Raw genomic sequence first — 27,761 nt, forward strand, 5'->3', positions numbered from 1 at the left:
TACTGATACATCATCAAGCAGGACATGACGGCGACGGTTTTGTACTTCTTCACTACCTCCATGATGCCACGGGATTGGAAGCAGACATTCATCACACTGATCCCGAAGAGGCAGGATCCTATGGAGCCAGGTCACTTCCGCCAATTAGTCTTTGTGACACCTTGTATAAAGCCATTGGAAAGATCTTGGTGCACAGATTGAGGGGTATCCTGCCTAGACTCATTAGCTCGGAGCATGGAGCTTTTGTTGGAGTGTGCTGCATCTCCGATAACGTATTGATTGCTCGTGAGTTTAAAGCTGGCCTCTAGTGGGCTCCGGGAGGAAGGAGTCTGATGGGAGTCAAGCTAGACAAGGAGAGAGCCTATGACAGGATGAGGTGGAGTTTTATAGTTCACTTTCTTGAGTCCTTTGGCTTTCACCCGGTGTGGATTAGATGGATCTTGGGTTGTATTCAGTCCCCATCATTCACCATCATGGGGAACGGTTCCCCCACTCGCTACTTTGAGTCCTCGGTTGGGTCGAGACGGGGGTGTTCGCTTTCATTGCTACTGTTCATCATCTATGCGGATGCATTGTCGAGAGCGCTCCGGCATGCCACGAAGACTCAGGCGATGGAGGCGTAGTGCCTAACACCAAGAGCAACCCAGATTTCTCACTTACTTTTTATTGATGACAGCATGTTGCTGGCCCGGGCGACAAGATTCTATGTGCAGGCGATCCGGAGGATTTTTGGGGAGTATTGTGCGGCATTTGGGCAACAGGTCAACTTGACAATCGGCCGTTCGATTTAGCTTGAAGATCAAGCCGAGGGTGAAATCTTCCATTATAAAGATCTTGGGTGTAGGGGAGCAGGAGGGTACATTGACGTACTTGGGGGTGCCGGTCACTGGGCGACGGCTTCGCAAAGGGGAGTGTGCATCCTAGGAGCATATTATCAGGCACAAGCTGGAAGGGTGGCAGGCTAGCTCCCTCTCCATGATGGGCAGAGTTACCTTGATACGGTCGATTCTTAGCTCGATTTTGAGATATTTGCTCTCCAATACCATTGTATCGCTTGCATCGCTGAGGGCCATGGAGTGACTACTCAGGAGCTTCATCTGGAGCCATCGTGGGGGAGAGAGAAGTGTGCATCTGCTTGCCTAGGATGTGATCTGCCAGTCGACGAGTGGTGGTGGCCTTGAGATCCACTCTTTGCTTAAGCAGTGAGAGGTACTTGCTATTAGATATGGAGCTAGGTTCCTCCTCGAGCCAGATAGTTTGTGGGACTCCTTAATGAGGGCCGAGTACGGGGTTCCGGCCAGGGCATCGGCCTTCCACACTAATTGCCATAGCTCTTTCATCTGGAGAGAGATATGTACTCAGGGCCCGGAGATTCTTGAGGTGATCAGGTGGGAGGTTGGCGATGGGCTGACGATTGATATCCTTGAGGGCAGATGGCTGACAACGATGCCGCTGAGTGGGTGGCCCACATTTCTCGATCCGGCGTGGCTGGCTGGGTGCAGAGTCTGTGACCTTCTTATCTCGGGTGAGCAGAGGTGGGACGAGGACCTTATTCAAGGTACTTTCAGGGAGGCCCTGGTTGAGAGAGTCTTGGCTATGCCGGTCCTCACAGAGGAGAGGGCAGATAGGAGGGTTTGGAGCAGCTATGGGAGACTGAGGGTGTGCGCCCAAGATCTCCGAGTTCTGGTGACTAGGGCCCCGGCGCAATAGATAGATGGGACCTAGATCTAGAGGTTGCGCATCCACCTTCGGATTGCCATATTCATCTAGAAGGTGGCTTGGTGGTATTTACCTACTAGGGGTGTACTGGCGAGGAGAGGAGTGAGGGTCCCTCCTGCTTGTGGGGCCTACCTAGTGACGGAGGAGACCATCTGCCATGTCCTCTTCTGTTGTCCGCGAGCAGCCTAGATTTGGTGATTCAAGGATCTCTCTTGACGTCGGGCGAGACAGGTCCTCGTCGGAGGATTTTCTCGCTCGTTTGAGGGCGTCTGCGAGGAGGCTAGACATAGTGGAGTAGGAGGTCTGATGTGCCTATCTGGCCTACCATACTTGACTGGATAGGAATGCTCGGATCTTTGAGGACAAGTGGCTCCATCCAAGGGTGGTGGCAACTAGAGCCTTGCTTCATGCATCAGAGGTCATTAGCAGTACACCATCCTATTTCCCCAAGACGGCTAGGGATATCTAGGACTCCTACTTAGCTGAGTCAGCAACCAGGCTCGTCTTTGTTTTCTAGGAGCCTCCACCTCCTAGCTTTCTTAAGGTAAATTTTGATGGCAATACTGCTGAGAGAGGTGAGTGGAGGGAGTAGGCTTTGTTATCAGAGACTGCCACTCGAGACTTGTAGCGGCTGGCAGGCGACGAATCTATGACACTTCTGTCATTAGAGCAGAATTGAGGGCGGCATGGGAGGGCGTATCCTATGTGAGGCATGCTTTGGGTGCAGATTGCATCCACCTGGAGGGGGACCCAGCTACTGTGATTGAGGAGATTCGAGGGTGACACATCGCGACGGACGGACAATTTCTGCTTCACGATATTCGAAGGATGGCGGGGGATTGTGGCTCCTTCAGGGCCACTTATGATTATTGGAAGACGAACATCGCAGCCGATTGGGTGGCCTCCTTCGTGGGGCATTACTCTGGGGTTTTCTTTGGATGAACCAGGCAGATGTTTCTTACTCTCTTCGCCAGTTTTTTTTTTTTTTTTTGACTTTATTGACTATACTCATATGCATATGGTGTGACGAGTTGGTGTAAAAAAAACAAAAAAAAAAGCAAAAAAATAAAACAAAACAATGGAAAAACAAAAACAAAAACAAAAATAAAATCCCCCTCTTTTGTACGGAAAAAAGAAAAAAAATCCACCCCCTTTCTATCCCTCCCCTTGTCCGTGATCAAGCACACGAAAAAACCTCATACAGCATTGTTATATGCATCATCTCCTCCCACGGGCCCCTGCAGTACCTCCAACATCTCTCGCTTTCATTCGCAAGGAACTGCACCCCCCTCCCACCTAACTAAAAGGGACAGGCGAGAAACGAGGACACAAATCTCCGCTCCGCCCCCAGTCCTAAAATTAGGGTTTCTCCCTCCCCGATCCCAGTCCCCATTGTGCCTAATTCTCCAAAAACGCTGCAATTCCTGGCATTTCCGCCTCCGATCCATCCAGATTCTCCTCGATTGGATGATCTGCGGGTCTCCGTAGGGATCGGGTTCTCGGTAAATCTCGTGTTCCTTAGATCGAAGGAGGTGGTTGATAGGGAGCCGGAAAGTTGGCGCCCCAACGCAGGTCGCAGCGCCACATGGGTGGCCAGGTGCAGCAGAGCAACGCCGCGGCGGCGGCGGCGGCTCTGTATGACCACCACCCCGGCGGGGCGGCGGGGGCTGGCGGGGACGCCGGGGATGCGGTCATGGCTCGGTGGCTCCAGTCCGCCGGCCTCCAGCACCTGGCCTCGCCGCTTGCTTCCGCTGACCAGCGCATGCTCCCCAATCTCCTCATGCAGGTACTGGATCTTGCTTCAATCTGAGATGATTCTTCTTCTGTTTTTTTTGGTAATGTTTTATATTAAAAACTTAAGTTTAATGGACTCTCGCGTAGTGGTACTAGAGGCAGATCTCTCCTTTTTGCGTCGTGTCATGATTAAACTTGATGATTGTTTCTTTCCTCTCTCGGATTTAATCCTAATTTTATAATATGGCGATTTAATTGGATCCTGTTTGCTTTATTGGTTTCACATAGGGCAGTCTTGCGTTTTCAAGATCTGGGTTAATCTTCATTTTGTTAAGATCGGGGAATATTTGTAATGCTGGAAAGTAATGTTCCTTTTTTTTAAAAAAAATAAAAAGTTCTCAAATTTCGAAGCATGTAAATGTTGGTTTATATCCTGCTTGTTTACTTGTGTTGCTGGAGTATTCTTTTGCGATGTGTCATTCACTGTGGATTAATTTTGGCCATTACAAATATTGGTGTTATCTAAAGAATATACAATGACATTGTTTCTGGTGCTTTTATTGGCTCTGATCCTGTAGTTTAGAATATCCTTTTATTTTGGGTGCTGTGGAGACAGGGTTATGGGCCACAGACTGTTGAGGAGAAGCAGAAACTCTTTAAAGTTTTAAGGAATCTGAACTTTAATGGGGAGTCTGGTTCTGATCCATACACTCAAACGGCCCAAAGCATGGGAGCGGCAGGTGCAACAGATGGCTTTTATTCACCCGAACTCAGAGGGGAGTTCGGAGCTGGTCTTTTGGATCTTCATGCTATGGATGACACTGAACTTCTTTCTGAGGTATGATCCTTATGAATGCCAAGAAAACCATTTTGTAAATCCATTCCTCCATGAAACTTGCACTGTGTTTCATTTTTCAATTAACATTCTATATTGTATCTATTTTATTTTAGAGGGCATCATAAGTTTACACTTCATAGCAAGTTACTCATATCTTTGTTTATTTGAAGCTTAATTAACTTCGCTACTTGAACATTTTCCTTGACAAATATCCTTATTGGTATAATTTAGAAGTATGCTCTTTAAAAACCAATATCCCCTAGAAATCATTTATCATTTTGTTTAATGTTGAAGAAGGATATAGAGAGATGCTTCAGAAGAAAGAAACAACAATGAGACTTCATTTTGTAGTTTCCTGAAAGAAGTATCTGGTTAGTACCAAAAAAAAGAAGTATCTGGTCATGCTTGTTCTAAAGCCATGCGCAAATAAGAATATATCATAACTGTTAATGACTGCACTTGAGAACTAGGAAAGAATGAAAATGCCTGTGCTTGGTGGGAGAGGCCGTCATCATCATGACATGGGAATGGGCTTTTGAATAGCAACTCTTAACAAATTTTATCTTTAATAAATAAGGTATTCACATACAGCACATCATGAACTTTGGTGCATAGCTAGATCCTTGCATCTCATTATTTGCATGCAAACTACTGTGATCTAGCCATCTTTATTTTATTTAATTTTTTTGTTGGAAGTATGTATAAGACATGCTTATGCCTGATTTGATCATCAATATTTTCTAACATACAACGTAATTACATATTGTCTCCATTGACATTCGACTATCATCATAATGTGCTTGGATTTCCTGCTCTGTCTAATTGATCTTGGTCGTTTGTAAGCTCGTCACATCAATTCACATGTAATTCCCATGCTTTTTCTTCTTTCTCCATCTAATGATTCTAATCTAAATTGTCCATGTGCTTAACTGGTCTATTAGTTGCTCATGCAGTGCATGTGCTAAAAACTAGTATGTTTTTATGCCCTTCAACCCTTATTTTGTTTTGTGGGTGGGGGTTCCTGTCTTGCACAAACCTGCATTATTGAAGCATATTATTAGTTGCATAATTTTCATGTAGGTCAAGAGATATGACCAACTGATTTTTATTTTCTTGACTAGGCATGCTTTATGGTTTATGGGATTTTCTCCAAATATATAGTTTTGTGAAATAAGAAATTCTCTCATAGTATGTTCTGTTTTCATCCTCCCAACTGATGTTGTACGTACCCCTGCATCTTGTGCATTTCTACATAAGCCCATATCAATCTCTTTTAACCAACATACCGACATATCCACATGTAAGTGCAATATGCTAAGGTACATGATAACAATAATGATAACTAAGCTTTATCCTATAAATATAGGGTTGACTAGGAGGCAATAAATGCCTCCACTATTTTAAAGAAGGCCCCATAAATGGATTAATAAAATGCTATTCTTAATACTTTGACATCAGCCTCCCATGTATTGTGCCAACATTCATAGCTTTGACTGGCTGGTGGTGTGTGAAAGAACTAATGAGAAAATGAAATGAAAACCGAAGGAAAAAATTTATTGTTTTGAAGGAGATGCACAATTGAGACCACCAGCATGTAGGTAGTCTACTTTATCCTTAGAGCAAAACTATAAACATGCTACTTTGTTCAGAGCCACCTTGAAACTAGATTTTAGTTGTTTACCATGTCAAATTTGGTAGAGAATGCAAAGAGAGTTTTATGTTTTGAAAGTGAAAATGCTTATTCATTTTTTAAGAGAAATCTGTTTCATTTAATTGTATAAGTGCAATCATGTAGATCCTTTGATGAATACATGATCAATAAATCTGATTAAACAATTGATGTATTGATCATTCAATAAAATTTATATTTCCAACTATGATTTAATTAATGAAATTGACAGTAAACTAATTAGATCTAATTCATATTATCTGAACATGTAATATTCAACTTTAAAGTGTAATACTTGGTTTTGTCCCGAGGGCCAAGAAAACATTATGGTAATTTCACTAGTTTTGGCTTCAGCTTGATTAGTAGTTGTTGTATAAAAAAAGGAGTAAATTCAAGTAAAAAGTAGAAAATTTACGAGTACGGAGAAATCTTTTAGATGCTACATTACTTTGTTTCTTCTGATGAAGATCTGATACTTATAGGCTGTGAATCATTTCTAAATCACTAGCTAATATCGACTATTAAGCACCAAAAGTTTAATGCCAATACGATTACTCATATAATATTGTATGTATGGAAGGCAATGAGATAGTCTAAAGAAGTTAAATATTCATAGGAAGATGAGATATAACTGTTACATATGTTGGAGCCTTGTATGCCTTGTTCGGTGAATCAACTAAGTGTTCAGCAGGGAAAAAAATTGACACAATGAACTTGGAGAAACAAAAAGTCATTTTAATGAATTTTGAAGATTGAACCAGCCTCTTGAGTTATTTCATATTGACTAATATAAAAACTTTGATTCTTAATTTTAGGCATAAAAATTTAAGGGAATAATTAGCTTGTGGAATGGGGAAGGTGGTATATATGCCATCACTTTTCTTCAATGTGTTGTGACTGTGGTAGGCTTCATTTTGTTTGTCTCTTTTTCATCATTTGTATGATTATTAAGCATTGACAAGCTGGCCAGGGAGATGCTGATTATGCAAAAGCAACAGAGAAAGTGAAGGAATGAGGTTCTTTTATTAGCAAACCTACAAATGATGCCATGAAGTTTTTTGACTATTGAATTGTCTATCTGGGATCAAACTGTAATACAGTTCTGTTGAAGAGCTTGTAATTTAATCTTTCACTGTTGATTACTTTTCATCATGAATGTAGATGAAAATTATTACTTAATAAAAGTTATTTTTTCCTTGGATGATGTTGATATCACATGCTATGTTTCCACTTTTTTTTGAGCTCTAGTCACCATTTGTGCTTCATTTTCTCCTTGCAGCATGTAATGTCAGAACCATTTGAGCCATCACCATTCATGCCTACCAGTGGTTTTGATAATAATGATGATGCAGTACCTAGCAAGCAACAAGGGCCAGCAGACAGCAATATTAGACAATCAGTTAGTGAAAGAGAAATTAGCTCAAAAGAGACAAATGTAGCCAAGATTAAAGTTGTGGTAAGTAAACTCCCTATAATCATATAAGCTTTATGTCATAGGGTGAGAATGCATTCTGGTGCTTCACGTTGTTGATGCCTTTGTGTTTTGAAAATTGCACATGGATAGTCTGGATACTTATATTCGAAATTAGAGTTGTTTTAATACACTTAGGTTTCAAAATACATGGGAAAGAGTTTGAGATACTTGAGTTATAAAATGGCTTCATACCCTAATCCTATCATAACACCACAAAAAAGTGGATATATTTTCCAAAAGTTTCATTTCTCATAATAACCCTAATGAGATTCTTCCTTAGATGTTTGAAGTTTGAACCATGCTAAACTTTTATAGAAAAGGATCTTAACATTGCTGGACTCCAAGAAGGGGTCCATGGGGCATGTTTCAATGATAAGAGTCCCACATCTACAAAATCCAAATTCATAGTGATTTGTTGGTCATAGAAAAACCTAAGATTATCTAGATTAAGAGCATAATATACCACATAAACATTAAGAAATTTTATGAGGAAGGCATATTAACACCCAGTCCATGCTTATTTTTTTTAAATTTTTCCTATATCTGAAATTTTTAGTAGTAGGCAAATGCATTTGCGCACAGTTTATTAATTTATTATACCTTTATCTGCAACAAGATGCCACCTTTGTCAATGTAAGAGTGCTGCTATTCAGGCTGTTTTTCAGTATCTTAACCCTAATGTTCTGATTTGCATCTCCTATTCCTGCAACCAATATTTTTATTTTCATCCTCACGTATGTTCCCTTGGAAGTTGTCAAGTCTAAGTGGCACAGATCAGAACTCTCTAGGGTATCAATTCCCTGCATTTGTGGGCTGGACCATTCTACCTGCCATATGGGTAGTACTCAACCAAGTCCTTATTCTACCATCCGGTTGAATTATTTTATTGTTGGTATCAGTTTATGGGTTTTTATGGTCACAGTTCTGCTTGATTGGTCGACAAATGTTTCCTTTCCAGTGGAGATACTTAAATGTCTTTATGGATAATTTGTTTAGTTTATAGGTTCTGGCAGAAGACTGTTGCCCCTCCAATCATTTATGACTGAGGTTGATGTGAGCAATAACTTAATTGGCCCTTTATGGTCATGGAGGACTAACAAATTAAGCTTGAGAGATTGAATGTAGACTGAAGATATATATATGATTCGGAGAGAACAAAAAGGACAGCACAAACAAAATAGTCTTGTTTAGAAAAGGCACTAACATATCTTCCACATGTTCCAAATACGAGGACAGATGTGTAATTTTTTCAAGAAGTCTGTTATAAGGGGATATGCCTTTTTGTTATCTTTAATGTGCAGCATCTGAAGTACTTCGATATTGAATTATAATGTTAAGATCCTCCAGAGGTGAGTTCTGGATGAATTTATCATCACACCCAGGTTTCAAGCAATCCAAATCTTGTTATTATTGGTATTGCTGAAATAATCATTGTACTGCCCTTTAGTGTAGTACAAGCTGTTCTCTTCATACCTAAGGTTGAAATTATGAATTTTGTTTTTGGGTCTGGTCAGGCCAAATGAGTTTATGTTTGGGTTTCTGAATTTCAGCTGAAAAATATTTTTTTTGTAAAAAATTATAATCATAAAGATAAAATGAACCATGTTTATTAGATGTGATAATAATGTAGATTATATTGTTCTGAAACGTGACAATAATGTATATTATATCATTTTGAACCTAATATTATTTTTGGTTTTAGTGATCGAAAATATATTTAAATTGTTCAGAGATAAAAGTACAGAGAACTCTCAAAAAAGAATAATAATTAGAAAAATATTATGTAATAAATTTGACTAGGCACCATTTTAAGATAAAAAATGTTATTTGTTGGAAATCGACTATATTAGAAATTATGCATTCTTAAAAAAAGCTTTCTACAATTTACAATATTTATATTTAAATCTGTAAACTTAAGTTATTTGGAGATCCTTCATGAAATGTAAGCTCTGAAAAGTCATATTTAACTTTTACCAATTTAAAAGAATAGTTTAACTTTAACATTCTTTCACATCCATTTCTTTTAACTTTTTAAATTATTTTTTGTTTTTTTAGATCCCTTGCATATTTGAGTTGGTGTTGGAAAAATGCGCCCTAGGAAATTGATACATCACCTGTGAGCAAGCTTTATGTTAGCAAATATGAAGGAGAGTGATAAAATTTTGAATATACCTTTCGATTGATTTACTTGGCTGAAACTAGCCAAAGCTGGCTCAGAACTGATTGATGCCACTGAAACTAGGGCGGTTCTGGATTAGTTCAGTTGGAACGGCAAACCTTGCTTAAAACATTTATTAATTTGTTTCTGTAGATTTTGAGATATGCTTAGAAGTCTGATAAACTGGTTCCTCCCCCTCCTTTCCCACCATTGCAGGTACGTAAAAGGCCTTTGAACAAGAAGGAGATTTCCCGAAAAGAGGATGATATCGTCACTGTACATAATAATGCATATTTAACTGTCCATGAGCCTAAGTTAAAGGTTTGTTATCTTTTCTGTCTGCAGAATGTTATATAATCTTAATCTTGATTGTCTTCTTCCTACCAAAAAAATGTTAATCATCTTCTTTACCACGACTCTCAGGTATTTGTTTTTGAATGAGTTCAACCGGTTGCTAAGCATGCAGTGTAAATTAATATTGCAAAACCTTTGTATGCATGATTTACAACCCAGGACATTTTTTTCCATTACATGATTGATTGTTATATGTTCATAAACTATTGTCTTTGCAGAGTTATTTTTATTATTTGGTTTTTAGGGATAAGATGGTTCTTCATAAGTGTATCAAATTTTTCTCATGCATTATGCAATCTCTCAACACCTATATAAATATTCAGTTGGTTTTTTTCAGCAAGTTACCATGTGAAGTGTTTTTCTGTTTGGCATTCATTATTTATTTGCAAGTAATGGGCTTATATCTATTTGGTCTTTTCTAAATACTGGCAATTCAATTTGATTAAATGCAGACTTTGAAGCAACATGACCCAATTGTTTGCATTTTCTGTATGGCTCCACATGCGAAAGAATAATTTTAATAAGTATAGCAACTTTAAATATTCTCAACAAGCCACCACAGGGTCTGCCGAACCGGGCCGAACCATCCGGTTCCGGCAGCACCAAGCTGACCTGGTGCGAAATTGGGTCGGATCGGCTATTCTATTCAGTTCCGCCCGAAACTGCTATTGGATCGACCGGAATCGGTCCTTTACCGGCCGAAACCAGTCGATTCGGTGCCGACTCGGTGCGAACCGGCCGGTTCACAACAAGTCACCCGATTTCGAACCGATTGGATATGATATTATTGCCACTCTCGGGCCTTCCCAACACTATTTCAAAGCAGCTCCACCGCTTTTTCTTCCTAAAAAAATCACAAATAACACCGGATTCAAACTATCAAAAGGAGGATCCAAGGCTAAATAAGGTGTGCTTCCTCTTTTCTATCTCCTTTCCTTCTTTTTTTGGGAGAAGGGTTTGAAAAAATAGCTCAACAATTATAAAATAAATGGAGGTCATGCCAAAAATTTCGATTTGGGCTTAATTTTTTTATATGTTGTAGATTTATGGACGATGTATACGCCGACATAAAATTTTTTAATTTTTGAATTATATATAATTTTTAAAAATTAAAATTATGTTTATAGATTAAAAAATAAAAAAATGATGATTTGTATCAGTTTAAATTAATCAGATGTATCATTTAGGTTAAATCGAGATCATAGAAACATCAAAAAAACATCAAAAAAATATAAAAAATGTTAAATTAGACTTAAATTCATAGAAAAAGTTTGAAAAGAGTCATTACCAATTATTTTTTTTGTTGAAAACTCCCAAAAAAAAAAATTAGAGTTTGCCACAGACCGGCACGCCCTACCGGTTCGGTACCGGTTTAGCGGACCTTGGGCCACCATAACTTAGATTCATACCTTTGACTTCTAGGCTGGTCTATTTGTTATCTCTTCATATAGGCTTAATTAGTGGAAACATATTATCGGCTGTGCATGGTTATAAAAATCTAGCCCTAGAGTTTTTATTTCAGGATTGGTGATTACAGCTTACTCTTGTGAAGTTAGATGTACCTTTTATAATTATTCTGAGGTGGAGGAAAGGTGGATATTGTGTGGTCGTATGATTTCCCTTTATAACTAAAAAAAGTTAAATCCTTCATACAAACAAATAGATTTTAGAATGATGATAACCTTTGAAAATCAAAAACTAATTTGATTTATTTGCTCTTCTTTGGTAAAGTTTATAGCTGCTAACCTGTTCTTTCAGCCTTTGGCTTGCTAACACTGTGATAGAGGCATGCACAGCAGCTCAAAGGCTGATTCAACATATTGTTGACAGTATGTGCAATTTTTTGAGTTGAGTGCTTGAGGCTTATGCCCTGAACTGCCCCAAGGATTGTTCCTTGTCTTTATAGGCTGAACTTTCCTGGCCTTCAGCTTCAGCTTTTTAAAAAATTGCTACTGAGGTCTATAACGAGCACAAAGTCGAGGTAACTTTGGATCAATAATATCAGATTCTTAGCAATGAGATTATGAGTGGGAGGTTTTGTGAACTCATAATTCCCTGTGCTTCATTTAGGAACTAAAAGTTATTTTTGGAAATTAAGGGTTATGGCTATCCAGGGAATTTGTTTCCATCATTATAAGCTCTCATAGTAATGAATAAGGATTAGATTTTTTTTTATTATTGTAAAAGCTTAATAAAATTGTAGTTGTTATTTTAAGAAACAATTCTTCAGGATATTTGGTTCTTAACTTTTGTTGAGACCAGCATCTTGAGTCCTTGGTGGTGAGATGCCAAGTTCTTTAATCAAGAGGATGCAATAACCTAGCTTATTTTCTTAGCCTTTTTATACTTTAGTTAATTTATAAAGAACAGAAAGTTGATTCTTTATTGCCCCTACTGCCTCATCGTTTTGACTCGAAGAAAGGATTGCATTGTTATAAGCAATTGGTTATATGTGGGGAACCCTTGGAGTATGATTCTTAAAATTTATAATTCTTGTAATGCAAGAGCTTACGAAGTTTCGACTTATATCTGAGGGTCTATGGGGTTCTGAGAAATCTTTTTTATATTAGTAACTCCTGAATGATTTTTCTATTTGAAGCAATTTTGCATTTGGAGGAACTGTGATCTATTGCCTTGTATCGGAAAACTTGTACCTTCACTTTCGTTTTAAGGTGTTATCAAAGTGATGTTCCTGGAATGAAGAAAATAGGGAAGGTACTTAGTGGTGGACACTTTTTTGTTATAGGCCCTACTATTGTTTGCTATTCTGATTTTTTCTCGAACTCTACAAGATTTGAAAGTACACTTAGGCTAGTAGGTTTGTTTGGGTTTTTGGGGTTAAAAGGAGATTTTCTTTTATCAGTATAGAGTTGACTTTTCATCCTTCCAGCTCTAATTATATGAAAAACATTTCTGTATGCCATTATTAGAAAAGATTTGAATATATATAGTTCTTGACTTCTCTTAAAATAAACCTTTTTCCGTGGCTTCAATGCATGCTTGTTTCTGAGACAGGCAAACCAAATCCTCATTTTGATCCTTTTCATCTAGTTGGATCAAGAGAAAGCAGGAAGTTTGATTGAGGATAGGTGCTTCCATTGATTGTCCAAACCTTTTGTCTTTACATTAGAAGTTGATGATCAAAGAATTGTAGCAAGCCATGAACCTGCGAACCAAGAGCCGATATAGAAATGCCTTATATGCTGGTTGCGCCTGACCTAAATGTGGATGACTTCACCATTCCTTTTAATCAATCTGAAGAAATTGTTGTAGTTCGTCAAAGTTCAAGTATGTTACAAATATCTGTAATTTCTTTTTTGGGTTCTGGTTGCTTTAGGGTCCTGCTAGTGTAAAGGTTGAACTTGAGCTGAACTATTCTACAGCTGAAGCACATGATGTTGTGGGATAGACCATGACTCGGGCCAAGATCAAGCATCTTGTCAACAGCAGCTGAAAGTTGTAATACCAAATGAAAACAATGTCAAACATGAAGCTGAGTCCAAACCCAACGGATTGTGAGAAGCTTCCTAATGCAACCTGAATTTTATTTCTTGAAGTTTGGGTGAGAATGAATGGCTGAAACATTCAATGGCTTCCTAGCTGAAAACAGGTTTGGTCAGTGGCACGTGTTTCCTTGCTAATCGCCGCTCTTAATATTAGGCTCTACCCTTGTTTCTTCACTTGTTTTAGTTGGTGTAGATTCTAGAACGTTCTGAAAGACTTGTACAAAGTGTAGTTGAGTTTGCATGAGTTTCTTTAGGTAGTGAAAGATACAATTAGTGATTAATATAACTATTAGAAAGTCAATACGCTGGTTTGTTGATGAGGCTCATCACTTGCTTGTTGATGAGGGCCCAAAACCTAGACCCTTGCGGTGAGATTTCACCAATCCCCTAATGCCACACTCATGTTTAATAGGAAGATGGTTCTTGTAATTTTCTATGCTTAATCTTTTCAATTGTTTTTTCAGTGAATGTACTCTTGGTTTAGTATCTTTATTGAATCTTGAATAATTATGTTTCATTCCCCTAAAGTTTATAATTTTTTCTTTTCCTCTCATATATGGTAACAAATATTTATGCTGAATTTTGTTGGAGGCATGTGGCATATCAACCCTGTAGTGCTTAGTGCCTATCCTCTTTTTGCATCTTGTACTTACTGAAGTAACTGATTTGTAACCTTGACATGATAGGTGGACTTGACTGCATATGTGGAGAAGCATGAATTTTGTTTTGATGCTGTTCTGGATGAGCATGTTACAAATGATGAGGTAAGATCTCTCAAAATTCTATATCGCATACAATTTGTCAGTTTAATAATCTCTTCTGAAATAACTTTGATATGTTTGCACAGAGAACTAACCTGCCATTTCAATCAGCAATGTGTATCTTTGTATGATTATAATATTACTATCCTGAACAGGTATATCGTGAGACTGTAGAACCAATTATACCAACCATTTTTCAGCGGGCAAAAGCCACGTGCTTTGCTTACGGTCAAACAGGTGTGTTGAACCATGGACAAAATTAACAACCTCTATAGTAATTTCAGATGTGCAGTTTGTTTATTCATACAGAGCTCCTTTCTTGATGTATGGAAATCCAATTCATTTATTTTAAAATACTTATTGTGCTCAGGCTTGTTCAGCTTGTCTTCCTAAAACTTTGTAACCCCGTAGTAGTTAATGAAACATGTTCCTTCTTCCAATGCTGAAAAAGTTAAGCATTGTTAACATATTTATCTTTAAGTCAATAGCTCTTTGTGATTTTGATTGGAAACTGCTACTTGAGATGAAAAATACTGGTGGAGCATTCAAGTTTCATATTGAAGCTTGTTTATATTAAGTTGTTTGGTTTTAGACATGCAAGCCAATCTAGCTAGCAAATGTAGAAATAGTTGATAGGATGAGGATGATTCTAGATGGGCATCTTTTATCTACGTGATCTAGCATGTGAAATTGTTTATATAACCACGATTATATTCAACATGCTTATTAGATCTATTTTTAGGGTCTGCTTTTTCATATTTTCTCCCCATTCATTCATTTTAGAGGCTAAGTCCTTTGCAGATTTTTTTGTTTAAATCTTTATTCACTATTACCATTTAGGGGTGGTAATTTTTGACCCGACCTATAAACAACTTATTTTAAGTAAGTTTGTGTTTGGCATAAATGGGTTTGGGTCATAAATGAATCAACCTGCCTAGGCCTATTTATTAAACGGGTCGGTTTCAAGCTTAGACCTTTAAACCGTTTAACCCTGTTTTGACCCGTTTAATAATTGGGTCACGTCATGACCTGACCCATAACCTGTTTAAAACCTACTTAACTCATTTCTATCCTATTTAACCCGATCTGTTTAACCCATTTAAATAGGTTAACGGGTTGGGTCGGGTTACCTGTTTAATAAATAGGTTGGGTTTAGATCTGAATTTTGACTTGTTTAATAAATAGGTGGGTTCGAGTTCACAAATTTTTGAACCGGCTTGCATCCGACTTGAGCCGTATTTGACCTGACACACCCAGGTTGCCACCCCTACTACTGTCCACGTTCCTTTTGGTCTTTGTCCTTGCTTCTTTTTAACCCTTTGTCATACTTATTTGTTCAAATATTGATAATTGAAGGCAAAGTTTCACCAGTATTTTGTATCATCATCACGATTGTCCAGACCATGGTACATCATGCCGTACTGAATCGGGCAGTTTGGGGTGTACCATACCGGTTCGGTTCTGATATATGGTATAGGGGGTGTACTAAGTGTTGGTACGCCAAACCAGCCTCTGAACCAGACGTACCGGCACGGGGACCGGTATCGAGATGGCATACCTTGGTCCAGACCCTTTTAGTAGTTTGTGGTTGGCTATGGGGCAAAAATTGTAGGGGCTTTTGTGGGAAAGCTGAGTATATTTTTATGACTTACTATCAAACTTACATAAGTTCTCTACAATTTGATAAGATCCTAGACAAGGCAACTATAGGTGACAAAGGGAAACCTTCATGGTACCTTGATAGAGATGCAACTTCGTTGGATTAGGTTAAGGGCCAATTGGAGCCCAGCTCAACCAGAAATGAACTTGACGACCCAAACCCATGTTGAAACAAGTCCAAAAGTTTCAACTGAAATACAATGAGTTAGGCCAGGTTGATTTTGAGCAAGCTTCTAATTGGGTTATCTTAAAAGCTTTATTGCGGAATTATGGGTTTAGTTTGGAAGCACCTAAGGCAAGTTAGCTTCAGGTTTGGTCACTTTAGGAGGTCTATCATGGTAGTTTGGCTTTGGCTCGGTTGAGTTGCCCAAGCTTTCTACTTGAAAGCAGCCCAAGCCCATCAAAATTGCAAGTTTGGTTGGACCTGGTTCATGCTAAACCTGCTTGGGTTGGAGCCCTTGTACCTGAAAGTTTAATTAGCATGTTGGTGGACTTATCTAATTGATTGCAATTTATGCTTATCTAACCAAAGAGCAACCCTTGAAACTAGAAGTGGCTAGATGAAGAGGGAAGAGTGCAAGGTTTTATATTGGTAACTTTCTCTGAGGAACAAATTATAAGCCAAAGAAGTAGGAACTATGTTGTAGAGCTTACTTGAAGTAGGAGCTATTGTGGGTGTGGCAGAAGTAGCTGCAAGAATGTGTTTCTAAAGAGATATTGAAGCAGGTGTATTTCTGTAGTCAGAAGTTTCCAACTGCTATAAAATATGAGAGGAATGGGAAATAAAGCTTTAAAAGTTGTTGGATCACGCTAAATACCCTGATATAACCCATATAAAGGTGAGGACTAAATCATCCAACACCAAAATTGCTATAATGTGCTGGTACGACAATAGTGTTGCTCAGACTTAAGAGTATCTACATAAACTAATTAATCTGCTTCTGTTGGCTGGATCATCCACTTTGGGTTATCTGCAACTTGTGATGGGATTGTATTGCATAATCCCTATCTATTGGATGAATCCAGTAAACCAATACTGAATGAAGTCTCTGTTTAGACACGAGAATTAAAAGCTTCAGAAGTCTTTCATGTGAAGCCTAGAGAGGTGGAAGTGGCAAATTGCTTCTAACTAGTTCTCCAACACTTAGTAGCTTAACCCTTATATTGGCGTGGCACTGCTGGATGCTTATGATCAATATGAATAGGAGGAAAAAAAATCAAAACTTACGATGAGCATCTATTGTAGTCGATCATTTCCAAGATCTAATTCTAGTTTCTTATTATTGTAGTGGAAATGCCTCACAATCTTCAGTTTTACACTTACACATAACAGAAGAAATGTTCTTGGTGGATGTAGGACCTGGTACACCCAAAATTTGTATGCAAGATAAGCCTTGAGCAGCAAGTGGTAAAGTTTTGATGGTAACTGTTACACCCTTATTACTGCAGGCCTACCTCTTCTGATAGGCTTGCTACAACATGTTTTAAGGGGTTAAAATGCCACCTTATAATAGTCACAACTCCGATGACAAAAAAAATGTCACATGACAGCTGAGAACTTGAATTCCCTTTTTAGTATGAATTATTTGTATCACAAGATTTATTTAGTTGAGATGTGAAGCTCTCATGTTTTTGCTGCTTGAAATACAGTCGATATTGAGATGCATCAGAGAATTGTGATGATGCCTTTGCCTCCTCGAGGCCTGCATAATGAAGTACCTTTTAATATCCAAGGATGCAATTTGTGCGCCTATTTTTTTATTACTTAAATGTGATTTTATATCTTCTCTGCATGGCATCCAATTTTGTCAACAAGGAAGCATTTGTGCTAGTGTGTGCTTGAAGTTCTTGCACATTTAGTGCTCATGCCAGTTTGTTTGATGATGTGTAAACTTCCTTCAGAGATCAAGAATGGAAAGGATGAAAAATGGGGCAGAACATATGGGTTAAAAATTAAAACTAATGTCTGTGTAGAGTCCTTTAAGAACAAATACAAATCTAGTGTACAAAAATAATTGGTAGCCTATATTTTTATAGGTTTATATCTTGTGCACATATTTTCATTACAACTTGTCAGTCGTCAAAATAACTATAACACTTTGATTTACTTATTTTTCCAGGTAGTGGGAAGACATACACAATGAAACCTTTGCCTCTCAGAGCTGCAGAAGACATTGTTCGGTTGTTGCGTCAGCCATATTACCGCAATCAAAATTTCAAATTGTGGCTTAGCTATTTTGAGATATATGGTGGCAAACTTTTTGATCTTCTTTGTGACAGGCGGTTGGTTTCTCTCTATCTATTAATGTCATATAACTAATGCACCTTTTTGAAGAATTTTAACTTTATGATATTTTCCTTGTCTTGCATGTGTCTAAGTTTTCAAATTTCCATGGAAAAGGTAGTAGCTTCTAAATCAATAGATCTTTGTTTGATTCTCTTTGACAGCTCATGGAAATACAAAAGGGATGCAATATCTGGCTTCAAATTCTGAGTTGTTTAATCTTCTTCGCATTATTTGCTGTATCACCCTGAACCGTCTGGTTTGGGGCGTACCAAGCTGTTCCGCCCCTTAATTCAAGACACTGGCAAGGGAGGGGGAGAGAGAGAAGAGAGGAAGAGAGAGAGGGGGTGTGTGTGTGGGGGGTGCTTTGCCCTTATTATGCAGCATAGGAGGAGAGGAGGCTCAAACCTCTCTCCCTGGGCCCCACCCTTATTACGCAGCATAGGAGGAGAGGCGGCTTGAAAGCCCTTTCTTTCTCTCCCTCTCTCGGCTCCCCCCCCCCCTCTTTTCTGCTCTTCCTTTCTGCCTCTCCCCTTTCCTCTTTGGCTCCTCTTTGTTGGTACACCACGAGTTGGCATGGCACGGTACTGTGCTGTACCATGCCGCGGGGCAACCATTATGGATCCCGGTATTGGTTCTGCTGATTTTGCTTCTTCGAGTATTTGCTCAGTAGGATTTTGCTAGATAAGTAGTTATTGAAAAGTAACTAAGTATGTGATTGATAGATGTGCAGAATATTACTTCAGTCATGTGCAAGGTTTCATCTTAATGCTTTATGACAAAGCTCTCTAGTAAGTTCATGATGAAGAATAGCTTTATATAAAAATGTCGGATTGTGGAATGTTTCAAGTCCCAAAATACATGATGCCATCATACTAGAGACATGTTTTTTATTTTTTAATTAAACAATTGAAAATAGTCCCCAACTTGGACAGACATTGCGGGCATGTGTATGATAACTAGGTATTCTGGCATTTCCGTTTTGTCGCAAGTATAATCCTTTCCACCTAATGTTTTCCATCAGGAAACTCTGCATGAGGGAAGATGGAAGGCAACAAGTTTTGCATTGTTGGATTACAGGAATTTGAAGTGTCAGATGTTCAGATTGTTGTGGATTTTATTGAGAAAGGAAATGCTGCACGAAGTACAGGTTCTACAGGAGCCAATGAAGAATCATCAAGATCTCATGCTATCTTGCAACTTGCGATTAAGAAGCACAAAGAGGTAGTTGACACCAGAAGGCAGAAAGATGGCAATGACTCTTTCAAGGGAGGCAAAGTTATTGGGAAGATCTCTTTTATTGATCTTGCTGGAAGTGAGCGCGGTGCTGATACAACAGATAACGATCGTCAGACACGGTCTATATCTTCTCAAAAGTTTTTTCTTGCACTTTCATTTGTTTATATTGTATCTTGATGTGACTACATGCCATGCAAGCAATTGTTATATTCAATTGTCTGAATTTTATTTTCCATGTGACCCTTACTAGGTGCGATCTATTGATTTCATCGTTCTTCAAAATTCTGTTTTTGTGGTATTCATTGATATATTTGTACTATTTCTCACTTCAGAATTGAGGGAGCAGAAATAAATAAGAGCCTTTTGGCTTTGAAGGAATGTATCCGTGCTCTAGACAACGATCAAATTCATATTCCATTCCGTGGGAGCAAACTGACAGAGGTGCTTCGTGACTCTTTTGTCGGCAATTCAAGGACGGTTATGATTTCTTGCATTTCTCCAAATGCAGGTTCTTGTGAACATACCGTTAATACCTTAAGATATGCCGATAGGTATGATTAGGTGCATTTTATTGAACATAAGCTATATAATTGAGTAAGAATTGATGGGCTGTTATTTGATATTTAGCGACTGTTTTATTGTTATCTGAACAGGGTCAAAAGTCTTTCCAAGAGTGGTAATCCTAGAAAAGATCCAACTACTGCATCTTTAGTTCCTTCTAGCAAGGAATCAGCTTCAGCATCATCATTTCCTTTCTCGGTCAAATCGGAGGATCTTCGTGAGCAAAACCAAGAAGTGAAAGTGGCAGAACTGCCTAGGAAAAATATGGAAAGTTTTTCATATAATTCCACATCCGAGCTTGATAGGAATTCATCCAGTATGATGTCAAATTACACCCATAATGGAAGGGAAGAAAGTGGTACAACATTAGGTTCATTGGAGATGGAGAGGGTTGACATGAAAAGCAGTCAAAGCAGCTATGGTAACAAGTTATATTCTTCTGTTCAGAACTCATTTGATAGTCAGGATGAAGAAAAAGTGCCAAAGGTCTCCCCGCCTCGTAGAAAAGTTTCTAGGGAAGAAAAATCTGAAAAAGTGAACAATTGGTCAAGAAAAGACTGTGCACCAGAATTACCTGCTGCCAGCCGTAAGCAGCAACATACATTTGATTCTACTTCTAACATTGCGTCAAAGCAATATGAACTGGAAGTTTCACGTAATGATGGGGAAATTGATGCCTTACTTGAGGTAGTGAACATGTTCTTCGCTGGTACCTTCTCTTCTATTATCTACTAATAAAATTTGCTGTCTTTAACCTTTTTTTCCTCCTCTTGATTGGTGCAGGAGGAAGAGGCTCTCATAGCAGTCTCATAGAAAGAAATTGAAAATACAATGGAGATAGTGCGTGAAGTAAGCCATCTGTCCAACTTCCATCTAGTATTTCATTTTGAAGTCCTTTTGTACCTTCCTCTTTCCAGCTTTGGGCATGTATTGCGGATGTAACTGCCATCTGTCAAACTTTCTCATAACAGCTTTTATGAATTTTTGATTTCTCTCCAGGTTATTGAAATGTCCATGCATTTAATAAGATCAATAGTCATGCCGGACCAATGTGCCTGCTTGTTACCTCTCCACTTGATCACATGTGCAACTTCATGCACTTGATCACATGTGCAACTTCATGCCCGTGCATGCTATATCTTTACTGGATCAGTCTTCATGGGCTTGATTTTGTCATCAGTTGGACATGCTCTAATGTCTATTCCTTCTCACTCCACTTATTTCTCACACTTACTATATCAGATCATTTGATTACTTGTGATACGTCCTTCCTGCTAAGGACTTAATCTATGACAACTGTGCATGTGAATGAACATCACTCTGTTATGTGACAATATCCCTCTACATGCATACAATTTTTTGCACTTAAGTTAATATCAATTTCATGTGCCATGCATGCGTATAATAATATGTGCCACTTAGTCTTAATCATCAGTATGGGGTTATCGCTTGGTGGCAATGGTAAAGGCATATATATGTTCGCCATCACAGTCATGCATATGATTACATTGCCACTCAGAAGTATTTGATGAAATGGTGGTGTTTATGTCAGTCAATTACTGTCCCTTTTGATGGGAATGCTGAATAAGTGCATGAATAAGTGCATCTAGAAACAATTTGACTTGTGTTACTATTGCTCTCGATGGGAATGCTACCTGCACCCCTCCTACCCAAGGAAAAAAAAAACATGCGATCCAGAGCCATTTTTATTTCATTTACAAATTGCTGGTGTTTATGCATGGTTTTTTAACTCAGTGATTAGAGTCAAATTTTGCTGAATTGGGTTGTAAACTACCACAAATCTATATTAATTGGACCACAAAAGATTGCACAATCTAGGGTTGGATTTCTTGTGCTTTTAGAGGATAAGTGGATCTGTCAACTTTCCCAGCCCAATATTCATTTACATGCATTAGTCACGGAGCCACAACTTGCAATGTTTTTACCTTTTAAACCTTCAGTTCCTAAAGTCATAATAGTTAGTCAGCACTTGTATCACTTCTAGCAACATTCATTGAAGATCACTACATTTGATGTTTTTGCCCCTTACAATTGCCTTTTGCTCTAGCACTTACGCACAAGAAACAGTTCACATGCATTCATGAAAATTGTTTATACCAAAAATTTTATATTACGGTGCCATTTGGTATCTCTTTCATTTTTTCAGAAGTAGAAAAGAGATTTTATTTTTATTTTATTTCTAAATTTTAAAAATATAAATGTGGTATGGTCAAATTATGTTAATATTATAAATATGATGATGGTGGCCGAGGCAGTATAATGGTGGTAAAACATTGAGGGCCGATAGTGGTGAAGGTGGTGGTAGTGGCAGTAGGGTGGTAGTGGTGGTAATGAGTGGTGGGGCAGAAACCAATGTTGTGGTGGTGCAATGATGGTGGTGGTGGTGTGTAATTGGCGTCACATACACCGTGGTGGTGGCGACGATATTGCAGAGGGGGTGGCATGACGGTTGTGGTAGTAGAGGCGGAAGCCGGCGGTGATGGTAGTAATAGAAATGATGGTAATGGCAACAACGGTGATGGTGGTGCTGGAGATGACGATAGTGGTATGGTAGAGATTGTTTTGGTGGTAGTGGTAAAAGACATGAGTTTGTTGTTTTTGAAAATAGTAAAAGCAAGAATTTCTTTATTTGTTATAGAAATGATGAAAATGACTTGAAAAATAGAAAATAAAATAATAGCATCAAATATGTTTTTTGTCGTGGTTTCTATGATTCTATTTATAAAAATAAAAAACAAGAAATAAAAGTGATGCCACATAGGCCCTTAATCCACATATTCTTGTACTTATGATGTTGCATATTTAGAAGATATGGATTGTGCTTAAAATAAATTTATTTTAATTCCTTTTTTTATATGTAAAAAAGAGGACTTAGTAAAAAAGGATGTCTAAGCAAGGTTTGCCGTACCGCCTTGTATTGTCCGGTACAAGGTGTACCGCCTGGTATGCGACGTACCGTACCGGAAGAAAACTGGTGCGAAAACACACATTCAAGTTGGTACAAGCCCTATACCGGCCTATACCAAGACATACCGCCTCGTATCGAAATATACCGACCTGTACCGAAGATATACTAATCCTATACCGAGGCGCGTACCGGTCCATACCGAGGCGTACCGAGATAAAAATTAAAAAAATGGGTAAGAGAGCTATTGCAGCACAGAAGTATACTGTACCGTATCGTATCAAACCGATAAGATTACCGATACGGTACCCGGTACCGAGATTGCGGTCCTTGTGTCTAAGAGTTTTCTATGATTAGAATAATAGTAAATCAAACATCAATCATCTGATTAAATGGTGGTATTAATGATTCTAACGTATCTCTTATTTATTATTTATCTGTTGTTTGACAAAACATGTTTCTAAGTTGGCTCAATAGAGTCTACTTTCCTAGCATTTGCAATCCAATCCCAAACCAGGTTTTCAAACTGCTATTCATTAGTACGTATTTTATTTCTTTGATAAACTCTTTTATTTTGTTTAAGCAAGGTAAGAGACTATAACAGGACTGAGAAGAGCTAAGAATTTAGATTTGGTTTTTATGAATCTATGAATATTATCTAAAATCAGGAATCTTTATTTAGGGAGAAATCTTTCAAAGCTATGATTCATGTTACGTAGTAGTATCTCACTCACTTAAAATCATCTAGGTGCCATAGATTTAATTTAATTCTTTGTTAAGAATCAGTGTTCAGAACCTATTCGACTTGGCCCAACCCATTTTTCTGGCTGGGTTGCAGGTTGGCAGTTCAAGAACCCACACCACCACCACCACCTCCCATCCCCCCCCTCTCCCGCAGGGCTCAAAGTCTCTCTTTGAAATTTCCTTCTTTCGTCTTCCAATCGTATTTCCTGACCCTCATCAATAATGGAGCTGACAAAAAGAGAATGCATGATCTGATCGCAGCTAGTGGCTCTGGCAATTGGCAGTCCGCCATCAATTCGTCAAAGCTCCAGTTGCCATCAATAGTATTGCAACTTCCTCTGTTCTCATCACCACTCTCTCCCCTTCAACAATGAAGCCTCTTTTCTCTCGTGATTAATCCCCCCACCATGAACACGAACATGGCTCCCTCTAATTATCTTACTACATGTCAAGCCAAACCATGGGTAACTAGAGCCACACCTCAGGTGGAAGAGATCAGGGAAGAGGCTCTGACTCTATATTGAACAACCCCTTCTTTTATTTTTTCACTTATTTGAACTGCAAGTGGAAACCATCCAAAGCATCAGTTGATGGTTAAAACATATAGCCTGCTGGGTCAGCTCTCACACGCAACCCCCCCTCCTTTGTTTTTTTTTAACTAGTGGTAGATCCATTCGGTTTCTAAAACTTGGTTTAGATCTTACAATTGCAAGGTAACCTGAATTTGTTTTGTACAGACTTTTTCTATATAGTGTGATGTTTCACTTATAATAATTTATGTAATGGATAAGTTTGACTAAATATTTGGGTGAACAAGTACTTCAAGAGAAAGAGTACCTCATGTACTTTGTCCATGCAGGAGATGAATTTATTGGCAGAGGTTGACCAACCAGGGTAGCCGCATTGACAACTATGTGACACAGTTAAGCTTTGTGCTCTCACGCAAGGCTGCAGGGTCTGGTGAGCCTTCAAGCCCGTTTAGCAAGGTTCCAGCATCGCCTAAAAGAGCAGGAGATCCTTAAGCCGTAAGAAAGCACCACGATAGTTGCTTTGTTCTGATAGTTTGGGTTGTTTTTCCACTGATGCCAGGAGGCACTTGTGCCCCAAACTCAGGTTAACCATTTTTTTGATTCTTCCTACGTCTCAGTCCATATCGTCAGTTGGAAAAGGTTAGTGGCTTCAAGAATATGCTTTGGTAGCGTTGAAGATGTAGGTGACTTATAGAGGTCCGCCTCTTAGTTTCAGTTTCCTTGTTTGGTTATCTGCGTTGTTTGCAGGGGCGACTGTCTGCTCTGTGAAGGCCAGGGTCGTGTGGGCATGCATGTGAGATTGTCAGCCTGCAGTTTTGTTTGAAGCGTGTATCTGCTATCAGGATTATGGGTTTGCTTCTGGAGGACCGTGACAAGAAAAATGGAATTGGAGGAAACGATTTTTAGGTAGTTTAAGCATTGAATCTCCAGAGATGTATGTAACCCTTTCTATATCATTGTTGTATTCTTTATTTCTATATACTCATTTAAACTGACCGGTCCTGGGAAAAAGTGTGTGCAATTAATATATTGTTGATGCAAAAGATTCATCGCCATTAAGTAGGAACATATTGTTGGCTGAATTATCAATGAAATCTCTTCATTAAAAACAAAAAAAGATCCATTAGTTCTCAGAATTTAATATGATGTGTAATCTTTATGATTACCATGGACAGTTAGAATGCGATGTCGCTGAAAGCATGGGCAGCTTGTTTGTCATAATTGATGAGCTTCGAGTGTAAGCATCTATGAAGATATCTGTAGATTTATTGTATTGTGCATGGACAGGTACCATGGAGCGCAGATATATTGGTACGTGTAGCATTGGTACCTGGACTCTTGTGCCTTCAGTCCTGTAACGTTATGCATTGGTACCTGGACTCCTATGCTTCAGTCCTGTTTAAGAAAGAGATTGGCCACCAGTAAGCACTCTTGGGTGCCTTCGCCACCCTCGTTTAACTATAAGCCTCAAGCAGCCGCAGTAACTCCTCCTAGTATCAGCCTGCTAGGGATCAGGAAGGAAGGCCCCCTCATGCCACAGGAGAGAGTCCACCGCTGTTACCGTGCATTCATGGAAGCCATCTGAAAATTGGGTAGAGCCAGAAGCAGGGACAGGGACATGTCCTAACGGCAGGGGATAAAAGGCCTTCTGAATACATAGAGAGAGAAATTAGGATATGCGGGGTGGATCCTATTGAGATCCGGTCAAATCTTGATTGACGATAAGATCCTATATATCTATGTATGCAATCTCAGATTTATTGTTCTCTTTCTATGTATACATATAACATCCAATTCAATTTTCCACAATAGCATCTTGAAGTTGATTTTCGCATCATGATGATACCGAGATTCCAATAACATAAAACATGTTGCTCCATACAAGCACAAAACATTTTCTGAGAACACCCCGTTTGGGAAAACAAAATTGTCCGGAAGGTAGTATGATAATCTTGTCTCTGTATCTAGCCTGGACAGCTCTTCAAGTCACAGAAGATAGATCAGAATATTTAAAATGAGCGTTCCAAAAATGAGGGCACAATGACCATTTAAGATACGGTCTTTAGAAAATTTTCTAGGTCGACTCATGAACAAACATCAAATCATAAAAATATCATCTGCTGGTTGCAGTCCCAGCATCGATTAAGACAATACGGTTCTAGAAATAAGTTGATTGCCTGGATGAATCTGCTAAATTACACAGCAGAAAACAAATGTGCTGCTTCAAGATTGAAAACGACCTGCTGATTCACCTCTATCAAAAACCAATGATCCATACAAATCTGAGTTATATGACAGTTGATGCCCTACATAGGAAAAATAAAGGCAAAAAGTAGAACTACAAACATGCAAATAATTGGCCCTGCTCTCAAGGGGTAAAGACATGAAAAAGGGCATGATAGCACTCAACCAAGAGAGCACTCTAAAACAAAAACATATCTTGCCGTTTCTCACCGATCAAGGTTTCCACTAATTGGTTTACAAATGCTTGTGTATACTCTGACTGGAGCATGCAGATGGAACTAATGTTCATAGGCTCCACTTAATGCCTCAATCAAGTGCTGCTTCTGGAACCAAATGATGGCCAGAGGCATATCCAAGAACCACATTCACGTAGCTTATCAGTATGAAACTGTAATTCCAGTTTGTGACAACCTGTTGAGGGTTTAAAAAATTCCCATACGTGTGCTTTGATTCATTCAGCTCTCAGCCTCAGAATCTCCTTGGCTGTCCTCTTCCTGAAATATGCCATGTGTTCCTGAAAAAGAAAAGCAGGTTTAGCAAGTGTGCTACCTTTTAGCTAAGCATTTCTAAAGAGCGATCCCAATACCATGTAATGGGAGAAATAGCAAACTCTATCTATGCATTAATCAGGCAAAGCCTATATCAACCTGATGAGACAAAAGAGTTCTACTAAGAGAGCAACAGAACCCTCAACAACATTTCTTTTGGTAGAGTATCACTAAATTTAAAAGACGCTATTTTTATACAGCACAACAATGATTCACCAAAACGCAAAAGCCATTCACCTGTCCAAAACAGAGGTCCAAACCTCTACTGTAAAAGTCTGCATACTTTAGCATGAACATCCCGCAGTCCCACCTGATAAAATCAAAAATTATCTGGTCAAATGTTTTAAAGGAACAAATCAATAGACGCAGAAGCAGCAAAATAGCTGTCCCTACCTAGTAGTAATGCCAAGAAAAAAAAGGGGAAAAAATAGCAGCTAACAGAACTAATTTAGAAACAACAAAATGAGCAAGTTAAACATGTAACCGAATGAAGGGATATGAATTCTGCGCATTTGAAGGAACAACCTATATGCTTGAATTTTAAGATTTTGAGACATAATAGGAAATCAAATAGGTGCCGTGCCCAATGGTTATAGTTCTTTAAAATTTATTACTAACTATGATGTAAATGTTTGATTTCAATATTTCCATGCCATTCAAGATGATCTCTGTTCCATAAATCTATCCCCGTCTCCTAGACCCTTACCACAACAAGCTTCCCAGACCCGTATTGTGTGCCACGAAATATTTCATCATGACCATATTTTTAAAGCACGTGGTAAAAATCCTCAGAAGATAAAAATTTCATGTAAG

General features: G+C 38.7%; 1 long non-coding RNA gene and 1 pseudogene across 1 annotated transcript; one reads left to right on the forward strand and one right to left on the reverse strand.

Annotated features, from left to right (window-relative positions):
* The first annotated feature begins 2,907 nt into the window (after nucleotides 1-2,907).
* On the forward strand, nucleotides 2,908-25,215 carry LOC103723469 (annotated as a pseudogene).
* A 1,196-nt stretch (nucleotides 25,216-26,411) lies between these two features.
* On the reverse strand, nucleotides 26,412-27,430 carry LOC120109590. Its single transcript, XR_005510424.1, has 2 exons — nucleotides 27,186-27,430; nucleotides 26,412-26,914 (listed from the first exon to the last, which is right to left on the reverse strand). It is a non-coding gene; the product is annotated as an uncharacterized LOC120109590 (long non-coding RNA).
* Nucleotides 27,431-27,761: the final 331 nt, after the last annotated feature.

Source organism: Phoenix dactylifera, unplaced genomic scaffold (genome assembly GCF_009389715.1).
Source record: "Phoenix dactylifera cultivar Barhee BC4 unplaced genomic scaffold, palm_55x_up_171113_PBpolish2nd_filt_p 002435F, whole genome shotgun sequence".
NCBI classification, from domain to species: domain Eukaryota; kingdom Viridiplantae; phylum Streptophyta; class Magnoliopsida; order Arecales; family Arecaceae; genus Phoenix; species Phoenix dactylifera.